The 20,928-nt window shown below is 40.7% G+C and overlaps 1 long non-coding RNA gene across 1 annotated transcript in view; it reads left to right on the plus strand.

The window, feature by feature from the left end:
• The window catches only part of LOC102479143 (uncharacterized), a 37,331-nt gene extending 17,235 nt beyond the window's left edge, over positions 1-20,096 (plus strand). Inside the window, exons 3-4 of the long non-coding RNA XR_334607.1 lie at positions 2,001-2,189; positions 19,762-20,096. This is a non-coding gene — a long non-coding RNA (uncharacterized LOC102479143). The remainder of the gene's footprint in view (positions 1-2,000; positions 2,190-19,761) is intronic.
• Positions 20,097-20,928: the final 832 nt, after the last annotated feature.

Below are 20,928 nucleotides of genomic sequence, written 5' to 3' on the forward strand. Positions count from 1 at the left end.
CATAATACTGAAAGAACTTAGTTATGCCACTGGAGTACCAGAGGAGAGGAGAAAGAAATTGATGCTCCATATTTAAGGAAATCTGGTTGAAAACTCTTGAAGTTTATTAAATATGTACACTTATAGACTCAAGGAGCCCAGCGAATGGTAAACAGGATAAAGTCAAAGAACACCATGCCGGCAACTGAGTGTGAAATTTTAGGTGTCCATAATATACTCTCTAGAATAGCAAAAGTAAAATAACACATTGTCAAAAAATCCAATAGAAAAATTAAAATGAAATGCTAAAAATACTTAAATAATAGAAAAAAGTAGATAAAGAGTAAGAGAAAAATACAATGAATAATACTTGGTATACTTAAATCTGAACATATGGATAATTACATTAAATTTAAATGGCCTACATATACTAATTAAAATTAGATTATCAGGGACCGGTAGATGGCATAGTGTTTAAGCTGGTGCACTCTCACACGGTCGACCGTGGTTCAAGTTCCGAACCTGGTGGCTTGAAAGTCATGCCAGGTGTGTTTGCAAGGTATGCGTGGCCATCCAAATGGAGAAAGTGAAATGTACTGATTTCATCCCAGTTTATGTGAAAAGCTGGTCTGCCCAGAAGGGAAGATTCTTCAAGACCAAGACAAATTATGAGCCATTAAAAATACTCTAACAAAGACCAGCTGGTAGTGTGGAAGTTAAGATGCTGGATCCCAACTGTGAAGTTCGAGCCCCACACCCAGAGACTTGGAAATTACACTGGGCACATGTATGTGTGTGCTCCAAATCTTGAGGAGAATAGTGGAGAGGGGACTGAAGCATGACCATTTCCCCCAAAGGGTGTTTCCTTACTTTCTCTCTCTGTATCTGCCTCCCCCACCAGCACACATGCCCTACCGGAAAAAAAAAAAAAATACAAACAGAAAACAAACAACTAAAAAGTCTAACAATATTTCTTCTAGTAAATACAATATATGTTATCTTGACATACTGTTATTTCTTGGGCCTTTTTTTCCTTACTAGAAAGCAGTGTGATATTCTGTCTTTTCTGTTGTAACTATCGTTTGATGAATATCGTTGTCATCCAGGAGTAGCCTCTTAAAGGAAACCGCATATTAACTTTTAATGATACATGGTTTATGTTAACAATGTGGCCAGCCTTGTCCCCACTTTGGTTCTAACAGCTGTGTGTACAGAATTAATTAGTCATCTGTCAATAGTAGGCCAGTTAGGTCACTGCAGTTGCTAATTCAGTTCCTTTCTCTCAGTCAGAGCATTTTTGTCTTCAAAATATTTGCTGTACACTTTGAAATCTACCTTATTTTACTTAAATCCTGGAACCCAAGATGTCTAAAGTTGTCAGTAAACAAGAAAGGGAATTCCAACTCGTGCCAGAAATAAGGCCCTGATTCACGTTTGATGCTTCACGTGGAAAATGCACAGCATTCCTAACCATCCATGAGAAACAAAAGGAACAGAGCATTTATGGGTTGATCTCTCAGAATGTACCACTTCAACCACCATCTGCCCTGTGTGCTGAAAGAAGACATATGTTATAGCAGGTGGTTGAAGCAATGAAGAGAGAAACAGTGAGGGGTCAGATGGTTTTGCAGTGGTAAAGCATGACGTTCTTCAAGGCTGACCCACAGGGGAAGGTCCCAGGTCCATGTCAAGAGACTGCACTGAGTATTCTGGCTGTGCATGTGACCATGAACTGGGGCTGGCTGACGCTGGGGGCGGGGGGATTGTGATGTCAAGACTGTTTGGAATGCTCTCTCTTTCTCTCAGCCATGGAAGAAGCACATAAACCTTAAAAAGAAGAAATAAAATCTGATTTTTGAGTCCGTTTAGATGAAGTCATGAGATCTTTATGGGTCTTCCATACTTTCACCTAGAAAATTAGTAACTAGTTATACTAGATGACTTCTAAGAGTAGAGTCTTGTAAGCTGGCTGAGTACCTAAACGAATGAATCCAATTTGTGGTTCCCCTTCTTTCCATCAGAGAAGACCACGGCCATCTTTATCAACAGTGCGAACCCGGGCTGCAGCGTGAGCTAGAGGAGAGGGAGCCACAGCCTCACATGGGGTTGTTGCAGATGTGGCCTGGACGGCAGGTGCTGACGGCGCTGCACTAACAGCTGTATGCTTCTGCGAGCGGACTTCAAAACATTCACGGGAAAATAGAATCTAAGTATGAGTTTATTTTAGTGCAAAAAATTAGAAATCCACCTTGTTTTTTCTTAATACACATTTTCCTCAAATTTTGAATATCCCCTCATATTTAAAGAAAAGGGATATTTATCTGAAACATTGCCTTAAAGGAATTTCTATGCTCTTTATTTACTAAAAGGGGGAGAAACAGGCACAGAGACAAGCCAAGGAGAAATAGAGTTTAAAAGTAGATTTTTGAATAGTGCATTCAACCTGAAGAAAGAGGGGAATCCATCCTACTAGATATTGACTTAGTATTAAGACACCATCGTATTGTGACAGGACCAGGCAAATAGACCAGTGGAATAAAATAAAACCTAGGAGCGAGGAGGCTGTGTAAGTGGGAACTTAATATACCATAAGTCAAGTAGGAAAGAATGGAACATTTCAAAGATTCCTTTGGGAAAACAGCCACACAATATGGAAGAAACCAAAATGGGAGAGTTCCTTAACACCAGAGGAAAAGTCCCAAATGTAAAAAGTAAAATTACAGCGAATTAAGAGAGAGAGAGAGAGAGAGAGAGAGAGAGAGAGAGAGAGAGAGAAATATCTTTTTCAACTAGGAGTAGGGAAAAATCTTGAACAAGACTTTTTAATGCATTTTTAAATTTCGATTTCTTTTATGCAATCACATATGTCACTTAGCTCACAAAGTGAATATTCCAACATGTATACATTTTTCATCACTCCAGTTGAGAATACTACACACCTTATCTTTAACAGATGATAACCCATTTCTTTGTCCCATAAATGCCTTGCCTCTCTATTAATACCAGATACAGTGTGGGAAGAGTGTGGGTGAAGGAGAGTCTGAGGAAAGACATTGAACAAGATTTTGAAAGGACAAACCTAATGGCAGAACTAGCAATGAAATTAGGACATACTTACTAATGGTTTCTGTTCACTAAACAGCAACTATGGATAAGTAAAACATGACAGAATGAGAAAAAACTATTTATGATATCCAAAAGTGACATGCAACTTCTATTATTTGGTCTAATTTATAAAGATGTATGAAGTTATCACTTCTATCTTCAGAATGGAAACAAAGCCGAACAAACTAAAACTCAACAACTTTTCTTAGATCCTTGAGAAATTAGACCATAGCAAAGCTGCCATCTTGAGATTGGAAAGATAGTCCCCTCTATCTTTAAAAAGCTGTATTCTTTTTGCAGGCCCCCCAAATACGGAAACACTATTAATGCAGTACTGTCAGCACCTGTAGCCCAGGTGCATAGAGAGAATTACAGCTTCCTGGAAGTGGAAGCTGCCCGCGGAGCCCACAACTATTAACAGTACAACAGAGCTTGAACGTGGACCAGCTTGACTGATAAAACTCCTAGGGACCCAGCTCTAGTTTCACATGCAGAAGGTCCACCAGGTTGTCATTGCAAACACAGAAAAAAAAAAATCCCTCTCATGATCAGGCAAAGGAGAGAAAAAGTAACCATTTGAACACACTCAGAGCAACAGAGTATTCTGTGCTTAACAAAGACCTGCCCTCAAGAAATACTATTTTGACAAAACCTGAACAACTTGAGTTTTGCAAGAGCTGAACAATATGAGATGAGGGAGAAGCTTCAACTCTTCCCCTTTAAACTGGGGAAGAGGAGGAATACCCAACACCATCTCCCTTTAGCATTCTTGTCGCACTTAAAGGGAAAAAAAATCTATGAAGTTCTTGGAAAGTCACAGTTCAGGGGCTCATGCTCATTAAAAGACTGAGACCTAATAGTTGGATTACAGATTGCTTCTCTTTTCCTGCTCACCTTACTATCATATCATATTCCTGTATAAAAGGGAATTAAAACTAAAAGAAGTTCAAGGCTCAGATTCTACTTAAGAAGAAGGCTCTAGGAAAACCCAAAGGTAACACCAGAGGGAAAAAAATAAGCAAGGACACTAGAGGAAATTTTGACACCTATAGCTACAGCAGAGTAAACAGCTTGACTTCTAGCCACAGAGACACAGAACCTCATATTAAAGGCCTATGCACCTCAGTTCTTTTACCTGAGACATCATGTCTAGCTTTCAATCAAAGCTTACATGGCATGCACAAAGCAAAAAAACACAGCCTGAATCAGAACCAGATATGACAGAAATCTGGGAATAATCAGAAAAATAATTTAAAATCATTTTGATTGGGGCCAGCTGGTGATTGAGGCAGCTGGATATCACATGTCCAACTGCTTGGTCTGAGACCTGGACCCAGCACCTTGAAAAACATGTCAGGCATGTACATGCTTGCTCAGGCTCCTGAGAAGAGAATGGAGGGGGAGGGATTTCAGTGTGGCTATCCCCTCTTTGGGGTGTTTTCTCATATTTTGCTCTCTCTCTCCTCGCTCTCTCTTTCTGTCTCTCTCCAGCAAATGCATTTGCCTTATAGCAAATTTTTTTTAAAAAAACACTCTGATTAATAAACTGAGAGCCCTAATTAAAAAAAGTGGACAGTATGCTAGAACAGATGGGTTATGTAGGCAGACAGAAAGAAATGCTAGGAAAGATTAGAAAGGAAATGCTCGAAATCCAAAATATGATAACAGAAACAAAGAATGCCTTTGATGGGCTCATCAGCAGGCTGGAGAGAGATGAAGAGAGAATGAGTGAATTTGAAGATGTGTCAATAGCAACTGTCCAAACTGAAAAACAAAGACAATAAACATGAGAGAAGAAAAAAAGAGAAGGAAATCGAATATCCAAGAACTATGGGACAATAATAAAAGGTAAAAATGATATATGATTGTTATTTAGGACATAGAAAACTCTGGGAAATATAATAATAATATAAATAATGTAATAAGCATACATCCTTATTTTTAAGAAACTGAAAGATTATAGAAACTGAAAATAGAGAAAGACAACATGAGCAATGACATGAAGAGATGTCTGACCCACTAACAACCATTAAAAAAAAGAAAAGAAAAAAGAGGAGCCGGCAGGTGGTGTAGTGGTTAAGATGCTTGGACTCCCACATGGTTGACTAAGGTTTGAGTCCCAGACCTGGCAGCTTACTTTCTCACTTTCCCTTTCTCTCTCTCTCTCTCATCAAATAAAAAATAATAATAACAAATAAAATAAACAAGTCTTTAAAAAAAAAGAAAAAATGAGCTATCACTTAATACTTACTAGAATGGCAAAAATTCAAAAGCTGCATGATGCCAAGTTTTGGCAGAGATGTGGGGACAGAGTAACATTCAAGCATGAACGAGTGGATGGCAGATCGGCCCAGCCATTCACAGAGCAGCCTGGATTTGCTAAGTCAGATTTAAAAATATGCTTGTTATGTGTACTGTTTTTACTTACATATCTCAGAGAAATTACTGCCAAAAAAAGCATAAAGGAAAGGTGTGCAGGTAAGTACAATCACAGCGCCATTGTGATGGTAAGAAGGAGGAGGCAGTCTGAGGACATCACCGAAGAGTAGACAGAAATGCAGTTGTCTCCGTGCCGTGAAAAGTAGACTATGACACACGATGAAATATAACACAGCACTTCCTACCTAAATTAAAATCATAAGCCCCTGGGGGCCAGCAGGTGGCATGGAGGTGAAGGCACTGGACTTCCACATGGTTTCAGTCCTGGACATGATGGCTTGTTTTCTCACTTTCCCTTTCTCTCTCTCTGTCTCTCTTTGGTGAGCACATGTGCTGTTTGGCAGACTTAAATAATAATAATAATACATAATACAATAATTTTTAAAAATCATAAGTCCCTCTGCCCTCCCAAATACACATTTTTTCGAGAACCCTTGCAACTAAAATGTACACATTCAACCAATGAGAATGGTTGTTCATAGGAGTTGATAGTAGAGAATTAAGGTACAAGAGAATTAATAAAAAAAAATTAATAAAACAGGTCGGCTGGTGATGTGGTGGTTAAGGCTGCTAGATTCCTCAGGACCAGCATCAGGTTTGAGTCCCAGACCCAGTGGCATGTGCCAATGTGCCTGAAAAGAGAAATGGAGAAGGGATTATGGCGTGACTGTTCCCTGAGGAGGTATCTGCTCGCTTTCCCTCTCTCCCTCTGTCTCTGTTTCTCTCTGGGGGGTGCATCTGCCCTATTGCAAAATTTAAAAAATAAACAAATCAAAAAATCAGAAAAAGACTTCTAAGGATCAGTGATGATAATACAGACTAATAGTAAGTCACCTTTCATGTTTATGTTAAAGAAAAAACGTTGACAAAAATCTTATAAATGAGGCCACCGAGTGCAGAGAAAGCCGTGCCAATTACTGGGAACCTACGAAATCTGCATAGGAACTGTGCTCAACGACATATAAAATTTCTACACATTTTCTCATTTAAGAAAAAAAGAAGGTGGAGGGACAAATTACTCAGTGGACATACTTGAAAATGAAAAAGATAGAAAGTCTCCAAAATTCAGCTGTTAAAGCGAATTTTCAATTCACTGCTGTCTCATCTCTAAACATATTCTAAGAACTCACTAGATGTTGTCACACACATGTTCTGAGTCAACCTCAAATTTGACAAAAATGTAACACATCAGCTCTCCTTAAAGCTGATCTTCCTCCCACGCTTTGGCGTGCTGCTCCCAGTAGTTCTTGACCCCTTTTTTCCCACAGGTGACCTACCTTTGAGAGGTCACTGAGTGCTACCCCTTCCTCTATCCTCACTGCCCCTTGCTCAAGTAGTCCTTGGAGACTCTTAGAGTTACAAGAACATCTGTGTAGGCTTCCTTGGCACACTTCATTAACCAGACTTATGTCACTCTCCTACCTAAGATCCTCAGTGAGGCTCCATGACCTAGAAATTATTCACCATAACTTTCACAGGTCAAAACCAAACTCTGCTGTACAACTCTATCCCACCTGCCCAAACTCACTCCCTCACAGCCCATACCTCAGCCAGGGTCCCCTGAAAACGACACACATTAGTATCTTGTGTCTTCTCTCTACTTGGCATATCGTTCAGGGTGGACTGGGGTCCTACCATGGTAAGGAATCTTCACGAGTTATAAAAAACAGAGGTTTACTTCTTACTCGCGTCCCTCATGAATCTGCTGCTGCTTTCATGCATGCTACTTTCGGTCTAGATCAAGGCGGTGGGGCCATCTCTTGGGACTCTTTCTATTAGAGAAAATAGAGCAAGGCAAACCGCAGGCTGGATACTACAACTTCTCCCAGAAGTCCTGCTTGCTGTTTCTGCTCACATCTCACATGGTCAAGGCTAATATTAATGAAGTAGGGGTGCATATCCCCCTACTCCCAGGGAGTGGCAGCAAATAGCTGAGATTAACAATAGTAGCCTATCACCCAAAGGTTATTTCCTCAGACTGGATGTCTTCCACACTTATCACTGCTTGGTAAATACGTAGGCTGGAGACCTTCGCCTTTACTTCCTCTGTTGACGTATCCCCAACCTGGACAGGTAGAGGAAATTGTTCTATTCCTCTGCCTTCCTGTAGCATTTAGGACATGCTTTCACTAACACATCTCCCACAGTAATTGTATTATTTCCCATTTTTGTCTGCTCCATTTAGCTTTCAAGTTGGGCATGAACAAAGATGCAATCTTCATCATTTTTGCATTGTGAGCATGTGTAACTGTCCTAGGTGTCGTCCATGGTACCTGGGACCTAGTTGCTCAATAATGATTGCATTAATATTTATCAGACACTGTGGTGGTCACGAGAACATGTCTGACAGACTTCCAACCACAGATAGCATAACTGGCCCTAGGGTTTCAGTTGTTGTGCTCTGCAACTAAAGTTGAATTGCAGGGATGCAATACATAACTCCCATGGACTGATCCCAGCCAATGACCTGAAGCAGGAAGGATTTGAAGGGAGGCACAGGACTGCTCCATTGACCACCTTGGCTCTAGGACTCCCCAACAGCCTCCCAGAAACTCCAACTACACTCACCAGGGAACATGCACGTGCCGTCTCCTGTTTTCCCCGCTTCCTGCACTCCTTCACTTGGGGTAAGACTTACATCATCGTCTGTCCACATTCTGTCTCCCTGGATCCCTCTCCAGTTTCTTTCCCAGGTATTTTCCCCTAATACAATTCTTCCCATTTCATCCCTTCTTGGCATCTGCTTCCAAGATAACTCAGACTGACTAATCCAAGCAGCTTTGTTATTAAAATCAATACTGGTAGATTATGATAAAACTTCATTGGGAGTTTAAATAGGAGAGAAATAACAATTGGTTAAGAAAATCAAGAAATTGTTTCATGGCAGAAGTGGATTTGAAGTTTGTGGCTGGCGTTGGCGAGAGGTATACTGGGAGAGGAAGAAGGGACGCTCACAGGAACGGGAAAGGGAATCCCCTTAGCCGTCTTCTCTCATTCACATGTGACATGGTCGTTTTACTTTTTAATCTTCAGATTCAGATTTGTTTTTAATATTGGGGAGAGACTACTTTTCTATACATTCTGTTCTTCACTTTCCCTGGAGTTATTTATTCTGCTCCTTTGGTTCAGCTTTCTCCTTTTGGGAAACCAGCTATTCACAACTCGGATTTGTGTAAACTGTCCTCTTGTTGTAATACCTTTCTCTGCCACCAGCTTCATCCACTCACTCCATATTCTGGGATTCCCTCTGGTCTCTTCCCCACGTCAATGCAGACGATTCGCAGTGTCAAATCTGCTATGTGTCCTCTCCAACAGACTGCTTAATTTGGCTCTTGTGCTTTTGGTTTCCAGTCAGTTTCTTCTTCCTTCCGCTCAAGTTTTTTTTAAGAGTATGGTACAAATATATTTTAAAATTTTCTTCAGTTTTCTGTTTTCCTTCATACCTTTAAGTATTATCTCCTTATTTTGGATGCCTGTTTTTTTGGTGTTATTTTTTTTTTGGGGGGGGGGGCCTGCTCTTTTATTTTTAAAAAAGAATTATTTATTTTATTTTATTTATTACTATCATTATTTTTTAACTTGCTATAAGGCATTGGAGCTCACCAGAGAGAGACAGAGAGGGGGAAAGAGAAAAAGAGAGAAAGTGAGAAAGCAAGCTGCCAGATCTAGGACTTGAACCTTGGTCCTCCTTGTGGGAGTCCAGTCCCTTAACCACCATGGCACCTGCTGGTCCCAGCCTGCTTTATCTTATCCTGACCCTGCCTTACCATAAACTGGGTTTATAACCCTGAGCATGGGCTGAGATGCAGGCAGGAGTCTGTGAGAGTCCTCCGGAGGAAATCCCTCCTATTCAGAGACTACAGAGCATGAGCCAAAGGGGTACTTTCTTTCTCTTTCTCTCTCTCTCTCTCTCATGCATGAACCTGCTGATAATAAAACAAAGTTGCTTGCCAATGGTTTGTAATGTAATTGTATAAAGCACTGGGAGTGAGACCAGCAGATGTGCAATGGTTACATGGCTGTACTCCCACAGAGCCAACTGTGGTTCGAGTCCCAGATCTGGTGAGTTGAAACTCACACAGGACACATGTGCATGCGTGCCCAAAATCCTGAGAGGAGAGCTGAGAAGTGACTGGTGTGGCCCCTCCCTGGGAAGAAGTCATTTCCTGCTTTCTGTCTCTGTCTCTCTGGCAATCGCATGTACCCTATAGCAAAAATCTCTCTTTATAAAAAATAACTAAAAAGATAAAGCACCGAGAGTTTTCTAAGTGAGTCTCTCTTTGTACCCATTGCCTGGTACTCAGATTATTTTGGCTCTTCCAGAAATTTCGTTTTTTTTTAAAAATTTGATGGAAATCTCTGCAAGTTCATGGTGTCTGCTTCCCAGGCAGGAGCTGAGGTCTGGGAGCAGTGGGGTTAGTCAAGGCTCCTCTGGCTTCCAGATTCACTGGTTTGGCTTGTGGAACAAAACACATGTTTTCCATTAACGGTGTTTTCAAATGGAGTCCAACTGGTGATTTATTTAGTAAAATGTCCTCCAATTTTTGGTATATGTTGACAATTATCCTTTATTTCCAATATCGATGCAGACTTTTTCCCACTTGTTTTCATTGGTGTTTGAACGGAGACTGAGTGACACCTTTTAACATTTGTTTCCTAGGACTTTAATGACAACAAAGTAAAAAAACATATAGATATATATATACATGCTTCATATAATTACATTACAAACCATTGGCAGGCAAGGGTTGACTCTTGGACAACTGATCTGTGATAAAAGGACTTCTACTCATTCATGTAGAACTGATAATTCTAATTTTGTTCTAAGTCTCTTAGAATTACTCTTCTATGATATTTAGTTTTCTCAATTGAAAATCAAGGAAGGAAAAAGCCTAAATCTTTTTTCTTTTACAATGATTTATTTTCAATTTTATTTACTATTATTATTATTAATTTTTAATTTGCTATAGAGCACATGTGCTCACCAGCTAGAAAGAGAGAGAAGGAAGGAGAGAAAGCTCCTCCCACCTCCCATGGCAGATAGTCATACCACAGTCCCTTCCCTTCCATCTCTCCCTCCTTTTAGGGTTTTGGGCATGCACATACATCCCCCTGTTGTGTTTATTAAGCTACTGGACCCAGGGCTCAAGTCGCTCAGTTGACCAGGTGGGATCTAGTTGCCTTAACCTGGCAGATGGTGGCTGGCCAGGCTGTAGGCTGGCCCTACATTTAAAAATAAAAATTATTGTATTTACTATCACCATCTCTAATCATTATTATTTACTGAACAATGATTTGATATTAACCATTTTACACGTATAACCTTATGTAATGTCCAGGGCAACCCTTTGAAACTGGCCCCACAGCTCTCACTGTTGAACTTTGGAGAGAATGGAGAACTAGAATACTGAAATGCCTTAACTAAGGTCACCTGGCTGGTAAATGGTGGAAACAGGGATTCAAACTAAGGTTCGGTCAACCTCAGAGCCAGGGCCCATTTCCACCATTATGGCTTACTTCCTTTGAAGTGAAAAGTAGCAACTTTTAATAACAGTTAACTATGTATAGTATCATCTGCCTTTAGACCAGTACCTTGCACAAATACTGATGGAACCGAATGTCTTAGCATCATGAGTTCAACCACAGAAGCATGGTCCAGCTCTTAGCTCTCATTCATTCACTCAGTAAACATGCATTGAGTATCCACAGTTTTCCAGATAATGTTCTGTTTTGCTCAAACAAAGCAGGTAATAATCCACTTGCTTAGAGCTTACCTTCTTCCAATGAGGTGACAAGGACAATAAGTAGGAATACACAAACTAATAAATAGGTACATTACATAGGATATTGGAAGAAATACAGTGTAAGAAAATACCAGAATGGATAAAGGGTACTGAGGTCAGCCTGGCCTGTTTTATCAACAGTGAGATGCTCCTGGAGTTGGAGTGGAGGGAGTGGGGAATGATGGGGGCATGGAAGGAAAGAAAATAACAGATGTTGTGGGGAACCAGATAGCCTACTCCCTTGCAGCCCATAGTAAGTCCTTTGAGTGAGGTAGGATTAGGGTTTTGAGTAAAGCACTTGCCATGGTATCGTTTCTGTTTTATAAGGGTGACTCTGGCTGCTGTGCTGAGAAATACATGGCCAAGAGCGGCAGTCTAGGAGACAGCATGGGAGCCACTGATGAATCCAGGTGAATTGTGATGGTGCCTAGAAACAGGATTTAAATTAAAAGCCAGGGGTTTGATTTTCAGAACTGGTGGGAAGGGAAGTGATTAGAAGTGGTTGGGACCAGTATTGGTGTAATGGCTATGTCGTTGGACTCACATATAGTCAACCACAGTTCAAGTCCTGGACTCGGTGGCTTAAACTTATGCTGAGTGTGTGTGCGTACGTGCCCAAGATCCTGAGAGGATGATTATGCTGCAATCCCTTCCCATCCATTTCCTTCCTTTCAGGATTTTGGGCAGGTGCATACACTAGATATGTTTTAAAAATACCAGATATGATACTAAATTCACCAAGGGACTATCCCAAATATCTTAGAGCAATTGATTATTACTAAAGTCATCTTCATAATCTGCCCTAAAATGTGAGTGAAATGTCTTTTTTCTATTTGTATTGTTTTATTTTTAGAGGTGCTTTACTTAGAATCACTTGAAAGTAACAGGTCGGAAAATTCTAGCAACTGGTAAATAGCTGTCAATGAGTAATCACTACATACTTCACAGATTAAAATGAATATGTGGCTTCAGGCGATTGAGCTAGATGGTAAATAAGTAAATGACTACGTGCAAGTGATTGCCAAATGATTTAGGAAACACTTCAATCTGATAAAGCACTTTTCCTAGGGCTTTAAATTGAGTTATCAGCAATTCTTACATCTGCTCAAGCTCAAGTACAATTGTTAGCCCGGTCTAGAGAAAGGTTGATTGCTCAATGTCAAAGGCAAGTAATACATAATTTGTTTGTCTTTGCTCTGAGTGTCTTTAATGGAGAGCCTGATATGTATTTGGAATAATTTAATGAATATTTTCATTTGAAGAGAAGACTGAACGTGTTAAAAGTAGAGGTTAAATCCCAAGGAGTTAAACTAACAAGGTGTAAATCCTTCCAATATTCTCACTCATGTGACCCCTAATATTTAACCTCCCCCTTGGTTTCTTCTAAGAGTGGAGAAGTAATAACAGTAACAACTATGCCTCTTTGAAGCTAAGTGAGCTTATTGCTGAACTAAACATGGCATGTGGCAAAGGCACAATAAACGTTATTTTATATAAGGCCGCAATGAAAATGTCAAGGAAAACATTATCATTAATATATAACATAACATTAATGCAGTAATAGGTCAATTCTCTTCAATCGCTATTAGCACCATAAACTAAAAGATTTATGGCTTATACATAATCTTTTCCTAAAGTGGGGAAAAAAGCATTTAGGTACTTAATATCTATTATTGATATCTGAAAATTTTCCCTATCACTGAGCCTATTTTATGCTTATATGAGAGAAGAGTACTATTTCAGATATAACTATAGTGAATATCAAAGTTAGTGTTCCTTCCATAGGGGAAAAAGAATGTAGAAACCCAGTTAATAGCAAAAAGAAAAAGAAAAAAACATAACAAAAACAAACAAAATACAGGAGAATCTTCCAGAAGCTACATAACTTTCTAATTCATCTTTTTCTATGTAGTTTTACATTGGCCTCTCTTTCCAACCACTCTTGCCTGGCACCCTTGTCAGCTCAAAGTATAGTTTAGAGAAAAATATATCTTTATGAAACAAAAACCAATTCTCCATATTGGAGTTAATTATAATTTTGTAAGATTTTTTCCCCCTCTGGTTGCATAAGTATTGTTTACCCAACAGCTGAGAATACTCTTAATGAGATCACACATTCCCATATGTTTGAAAGTTTAAAATTTCCTAAGTGTGTGTTTATGACTATATCTCTGTTTCTACTATAGATATGACATAACTTACATACATTACGTTAACATGTTTATATGGCATATGTCATTTTATATATAGTAATATTTGAGACATTCTTGCAATATAAAAAAGGAAAACAACTGAACAAAAAGGATGATTGTGAAGAATGAACATACTCACATGGGGGCAAAGAAAATTGAAGCCCTAGTAAAATCGGGAAAGAAAACAGATCCTACTTGGGGCCAGTCAGTGGCCTGTTTGTTAATGGTCCCACATGACTTACCGCACAGTTCAAGCCCCAGACCTGGCAGCTTCAGAAACACACTGGGCACATCTGTGTGCATGCTCAAAATTCCAAAAGGAGAGACAATTGGAAGAGAAGAGGTTGCAGCATGGACATCCCCCATGGAGGAGTGGTTGCTTTCTCACTCCCCCTCACCCTGTCTATCCCGTCTCTCTCCAATGAACGCACGTGCCCTCTGGCAAATTAAAAAAAAAAAAAAAGGAAAAGAAAAACAAACACTTCCTTCTGGAGGAGACTCACTAATGCAGAACATGACAGTGGATATCTTCTTTCAATTACGCTTGGTGCCATGAGCCAAAAGATTCCAAGTTTGTTTGAACAAAGCCACAGAGGAACTGCTGCTGGGAATCAATTTCAGGCTGTGGAGAAAGCCCTTCAAAAGCCAAAGAATTTGGTCTCATGCAGGGTATGGGATTTTGAAGGCATATTTTGTAGTGTGGGAATGACTTTATACTGACATGAAGGAGATGGGGAATAAATGGGGAAGTCTTTTTCCGTGTGCTGGCTAAAACTTCAGTAACCTGATGCTTTTACAAATCAATCAGATACAGCATCCTGTTTTACCACATAACTGTTTTTCTTAGATGATTAGGCTCCCTTACCAAATGGTTTTGAGTTTTAAAACACAGTAAAAGCTACTTTAACTCAATTGTAACAATCAGACTTTTGTGTTTGTCTGTGGCTTTAGTTCCTTGTTCCTTGTTCATTTTGAAGCAGGCAAGCTTAAATAGTGTTTCCTTTCACCTGGTAAGTGATCCTTTGAAAAAGCCTGTCTTAGTTCCAAAAATAATTATTCCCTCTGGTACAGAAGATACTGTGAATTTGGTTTTTTAATTTTTGCCAGAGGGCTATTGTGCTCGCTGGGGGGAGAGGGAGAAAGCAGAGAAGGAGAAAGAGAGAGACAGAGACAGAGAAAGCGAGAAACCATCCCCATGAGGAATGGTCATACCACAATCTCTCTACCACAATTGCAGCTACCAGGTCTGGGACTCGAACGAGCTGGGCAGCTGATCATGGGAAATCCAGCTGCCTTAGCCACCAAGCAACCAGCTGGCCCAAGCCTATGTTTCAAGAACCTCCTGGCTTCCAGTCATCCTGTTTTACCTTGAGTCCCTGGCATACTTAAGAAATGGAGCAAAGGAGACTTGGCATCATAGCCTAGTGGTTAAGGAAGCCAGATCTCACTGGCTAACTGTAGTTCAAGTTCTGGCCCTGGAAGCGTAAAAAGCACTCTGTACATGTGTGCATGCACATCCCAAGTTCTGACAGCATTGAAAATGGAGGCAGGATTGGAGGTTGGCCATGCCCTATTGGGGAGACTTCCGCCCCCTTTGTCTCTCTGTCTCTGGCAAATATACCTATCTTCTGGCAATTTAAATAAACTTAATAAAAACTCATGGAAGCAAAACAAATGGTCAAGAAACATGTAAAAATGTTAACCTAGGGACCAGCAGTTGGTGTAATGGCTATGTCACTGGATTCCCCAGGTAATCGAATGCGGTTTGAGTCCTGGTCCAGTGGCTTAAACTCACGCCGGGTGCATGTGCGTGTGCGTGCCTGCCCAAGATCGCAAGAGGAGAATGGAGGAGAAGGGATTGCGGTGTGGCCATCTCCCCTGGGGGGTGATTTCTCGCTTTCTGTCTCTCTGTCTCTCTCTCTCTCTTTCTGGTGAGTGAATGTGCCCTATAGCAAAAACCTCTCAAAAATAAAAATTGTTAACCTATGCATTAAAAAGTACAAAATAAAATAATGTAATCAAAAAGCACCAAGTAAAAATATCAATGTAGGGGCCGGCAAGGGACCTGGTGGTTAAGGTGCTGGACTCCCACATGGCTGATGGGATTCAAACCCCAGACCTACTGGCTTGCTTTCTCACTTTCACACTCTCACACTGTCTGTCTCTTTCTGGTCACATTAAAATAATGAAAAGAATAATAACAATAAATTTTAAAAAGTAAATCGTTCAAAAAAAAAACAATGTAAAGAAGCAAATCAAGAATTCAGTGAATTCAGTGTGAAAAAACATGTTTCCCTTCCCCTTATCTTGCATCTGTACAGGTGAGCTTAAGTTTTCATGTAATTCTCTTAAACTCTTGGGGAGTATGAGTTTATACTCTTGAAGTAGTAAATCATTTTTATTTTTTTCTACTTCGTTTTATTTCATTTTTTTAATGAACATGAATTTTGTATAAGCATATGTAGATTATAGTTCTAAGCACCATTATATATTATATAAAATGTTTATTAAAATCATTTTCTATATATTAATTATGTATACCATACATTTGTAGCCAAAAACTATTTTCAAGAATTATTTATTCAATTTTTTTATTATTATTAAAATCATTTTAATTTGCTATAGGGCACACGTGTGTGTGTGTGAGAGAAGAGAGAGAGAGAGAGAGAGAGAGAGAGACAAAGCTGCCAGGTCTGGGACCCAACTGCGGTTGGCCATTTGGGAGTTCAGTGCCCTAACCACCATGCAAACTGCTGGCTCCCTCCAAGAATTGTTTTAAGTTAATATACCAAAAGGCAAATAGTAGCTCTCTTTGTGGTAAACAAATGGCTGGAATAAAAGGAAAAAAGTTACTTTTTAAAAAATGTCAATGTTAGCATGACTTCTTTTTTGCTCAGCAAGTAAAAAATATTCTACTCACTGTCTTTCTTTGATTCTGACTGTAAGGTCTGAGAATGTACCAGGAACCTCACTCTCACCGTCTTCTACCTGGCATTGTGTACACGATAAACATGAATGTATTTTGTTTCACCTCTACAGATTTCCAGCCTTTTTGATCAGTTTTTCAGGAAACAGAGGCTTTGCTCTCTGTTCTAGTGGTTGTTTTTATTTTTAAAAAGTTTTTAGAGAGATTTTTTTTGCTAAGGTGCATGAATGCTCTCCGGAGAGATAGAAAGAGAGAAATCACTCCCCCAGTGGGGATAGCTATGCTGCAATCCCTTCCCCTCCATTCTTCTCTCGAGATTTTGGGCACTCATGCACATGTGCCTGGCGTGAGTTTCAAGCTGCCGGGTTCAGGACTTGAGCTGCAGTCAGCCATGTGGGAGTCTAGCACCTTAACCACTACTGGTGCCAGTCCTAGTAGTTCTTAAACATTCAGTGACCGTGGCCACCTTCTGTTAACTAGTGGCACCAGAGCAGTGGTTTTTCTCAGTTTGGTCCCCATTCAGCTGCCTCAGGCTGTACCCGAGACTGGCTGAAGAAAAACTCTGGGTGTTGGGCCTGGTCCTGTGCTTTAATGAGCCTGGTACGTATTTTAGTGAGGCTGCCAGGTGAATCTGACCCACATTAAGCCCCAACAAGTCTGACTCTGCAGCTTTGCTATGGAGGCCATGATGGAGCCCAGCTGGGAGGGACCCTTGTGCCCACTGGAGGGAAGCAAAGGGCAGCGAACAGAGGCAGTCCCATCAGGCAGCTCAGTAGGCTCTGGCAAGGGACTGTCCCCAGCCAGGTGCAGATGCAGCTTACAGATGGGGGGACACCTTGAGGGGAACTCGAATTCCTCATGGAAGTCAGATCAAGCTGGGGATGCAGGGTGTGGTTGGACCAGTGAAAGCAGAGTCCTGGTCTAAGGATGAGGAGATGAAGGAGAATCCAAACTTGATGCAGATGTCAGCTAATAAGCTAAGTAACCAGTGACTGAAGATGATCTGGGTCTACATCAGACCTGCCGGAGTATTCTCCTCAGGTGTAATGTTACGAAGCTTATAACCCCAGCAGTAGGACTTATATTTCTAGTTCTTAAATTTACAGATTGGGCTGGCTACATGTGCCGATTATGTGGTTTGAATCCCAGCCCCGACATTGAAAAACATGATGAGTGCATGTGCATGACCCAAATCCCAAAAGGATGGAAAAATAGAGAAGGGATTGTGGCCATGACCATGCCCCATTGGAGTGTGCTTTCTCCCTATCTCCTGTCTCTCTGTCTCTCTTTGATAAGTGCACATATCCTTTGGCAAGTTAAAAAGAAGAAATTTACAGGTAATATCAGAGCAGGGTTTCATAGGCATATTCTGTCTCCTGCTCCCTCTTGCTGTGTCCATAGGTTTCCAGTATTGGGAAGCTCTGAAGAATAAAGGGTACTAGGTAGGTAATCTAAAATTCTTCATTTTAATTAGTCACTCCCCCAAGGTCAAGGCAATAGTGTGCTTATGACTGTTGTCCTTACCAAATGATGTAATGAATGCGAAGGTCCTTTATAAGCTGTGCATATGCTTCAAATGTAATCTATACTTTAACTAGAGCCTTCATGACTGGATTTTGCATCCCTGTGTCTCCATAGACTATCAATTCTTCTAACATACTCATTTATTTTATGGAGGGTGGTGTGGTTAATTAGAATGGAAAATAATAGATTTGAGTCAACCTTTGCTTGACCAATGACTAACTACATGACTCGGCTGGTTATTTATCTTGGTTAGCCTCAAGAATAAAGCTGAGCTCATAAAATCCATCACCAGGATTAAGTGGAATAATATACATAATAGGCTTGACATGTAACAGCCAACAACCACTCTAGCCAACTTTGACTTTTAAACACAAGCAACGGAAGTCAAGGAAGGGCTTAAAATAGAAGACAGTGGTAGAGTTTACATTTGTGCCGTTTCCCTGTTCAGAGCCCTACAGGACTTCCCATCTCAGAGCAAGAGCCAGAGTCCTTAAGTGTTCTCTAAAACCAGATTTTTAGAGGCTTAGTCCTCTGTAATACCCCTGCCCTCATTTCCTACTTCTCCTACTTCTTCCCTCTCCCTATGTAGTTACACTGGCTTCAGAGTCACTCAAATGTCACCCTTGGGGGATGCTGGGACTCATGCAGCAAAATGTGTTTTTCTGAGTGTGTGTGTGTGTGTGTGTGTGTGTGTGTGTGTGTGTGTGGTGGGAGGGGGGCTGTAGATTAGGAATAAACATAAAAATAAACACACAAAGACATACAAGTATAGAAAAGCAAGTATCGTGTGGGCCCGACTTCTTTGATGGAGAAAGTTGTGACCCTGAATTGGTCTCGGGTTTATTATTTTATAGGGCAGAAAAAGAGGAAATGGAATGCAAAGTCAATTGTTTTCAGGTGTTAATTGGCTGATGATGGGAGGACTGGAGCCATGTAATTCCTCTGATTTTTTGGGACTGATTCTTTTTTTTTTTAAAGAATTATTTCTTATTTAACTTCATTTATTTATTTATTTATTTTTAATTTGACTAGAGAGAGACAGAGAAAGAGTGAGAAAGCAAGCCGCCAGGTCTGGGACTTGAACCACAGTCAGCCATGTGGGAGTCTAGCACCCTTAACCACCATGCCACCTGCTGGCCCCTTTTGGGGCTGATTCTGATAAACACATGTCATTTCCTTAAACCTGATACTGCTCTGCATTATTGTAACAACACATAGCTAACATGTTCATATGTCAATGCTTTCATTGCTATGCAAATGATAGCTCTCAGAACTGCATTTCTGGATGTGTCTAAAGTCACCTGTTTGCTCAGACTGGGCTGCTCCTGTAGGGGAGGACTTCTTTGTTACCCCCCTTCATTGCTTCATTTTTCTCCTTCCACTTGTTATCTAGTGTACACTTTATTTTAGTGATCTGTCTCATTCACTGTCTTGTTCCTTACGGAAGGGCTACTAGGCTGAGGAGTAGGTGGTTGCCTCTCTTGCTTGTTGCTTTGTCTCCAGGGCCTAGAGTGCTGCTTGGCATGTGGTAGGCACTTGTTAATTACCCACCAGATGACTCAGGACTAGAACTCTGCCAATTACACCATCATAATAGCTAAGATTTATAGTGTTCCTTGCATCGACATGGATTTTACATGCATAATATTGTTCATTCAAGAGAAGATGGGCAATAATTTTGTACAATAGTGGGATAATTCAGTCTGCATTCACACCCTCTTCCCTACCCTGTTTTCCATTATATTGGCCTTTTTGAATGGCGGAGCATGCGTAAGTGTTCAGGGGTAATAGCTCCGGGTGTCTTGTGTTTCAGAGCAGAGTGGCGGCCCTTTAGAAGTCTGGGCTGATCAAGCACATCGTCATGAAGGATACCCCAAAGCTGATTTGGGAACTGAAGTTCACTTGAAGCTCAGTTCAACGTTTCAAACCCTCGGCTCTCTAATAACATCTGAGAACATCACAGTGCACCAAAGCTGGAGGTAACCCAGTGCACTCTCACCTAAAATCCTCATAATGTGTGAAGCTCTAGTCAACACTCATTGTACAATTTGTTGTTGGAAACTTCAAGTTCAACTTGGTCTGGCTGCCTGTAACACACATCTTGAGAAGGTAGGTAGTGCCAGTCCGTTCTCCTGCAAACCACACTCATCAGGCTACTAGGATGCACAGGTGCTCTAACTACTACTAAAAAATTATATATATTTTTTCCTTTTAAAACACATACATTTGTTGACTGGAAATATGTCAAAATAGCTGACTGGCTTTAGTCTTTAGCAATCTAAAAAGGCAAGGGAAACAAAGCAAGAGATGCCTTGTAACTCTGGACCTTCTGAACACATGCAGTTAAAAATCAAAATTCATCATGTGCTAGGAAAAGTTGTGCAAGGTTCCTAAATCAGGGTTCTCTTGCCAGGGGTTGTCTTCTGAGAAATATTTTCAAAATTTCCATTGCGTTATTACGATGGTGAAGTCCCACACTCTGGTGTTCAGCTGATGAACTGCCATCAGTGCCTCTTACATTATCTCTACTGTGGTCCCCAAGGCTGAGGAACATCCAGGCAGGCTGGAGAAGTCAGCTGCCCCTAGTTAATCGGTGAGTGTCTGGGTGCTGGGCTACAACTCACGCCAGGACATGGGCCAAAGAGTGTGGGAGGGAATTGGGTTTTGGGTCAAGCCACTTGAACAAAGTGAAGGAGAGGGAGAGAGAGAGAGAGAGAGAGACCTTACACGTAAGAGGAGTGGGGGTCAATGTCTAATGGGAATGGGCTGACAGGGTGTAAGATTTCCAAATATTTATCTTCTCCTGGATCGGAGTGTTTTCTGTCCCCTGAGAAGTCTTATCTATGAATAGATGCTTTGTTTTGTTTTGCTATAGGGACACATGCAGAGAGAAAGAGAGAGGGAAAGTGAGAAATCACCCCCCCCCAAGGGGATGCCATGCCATAATCCCCTCATCTCCATTCTCCTCTCGGGATTTTGG

Source organism: Tupaia chinensis, unplaced genomic scaffold, assembly GCF_000334495.1.
Source record: "Tupaia chinensis unplaced genomic scaffold, TupChi_1.0 Scaffold000249_1, whole genome shotgun sequence".
Classification (NCBI taxonomy): domain Eukaryota; kingdom Metazoa; phylum Chordata; class Mammalia; order Scandentia; family Tupaiidae; genus Tupaia; species Tupaia belangeri.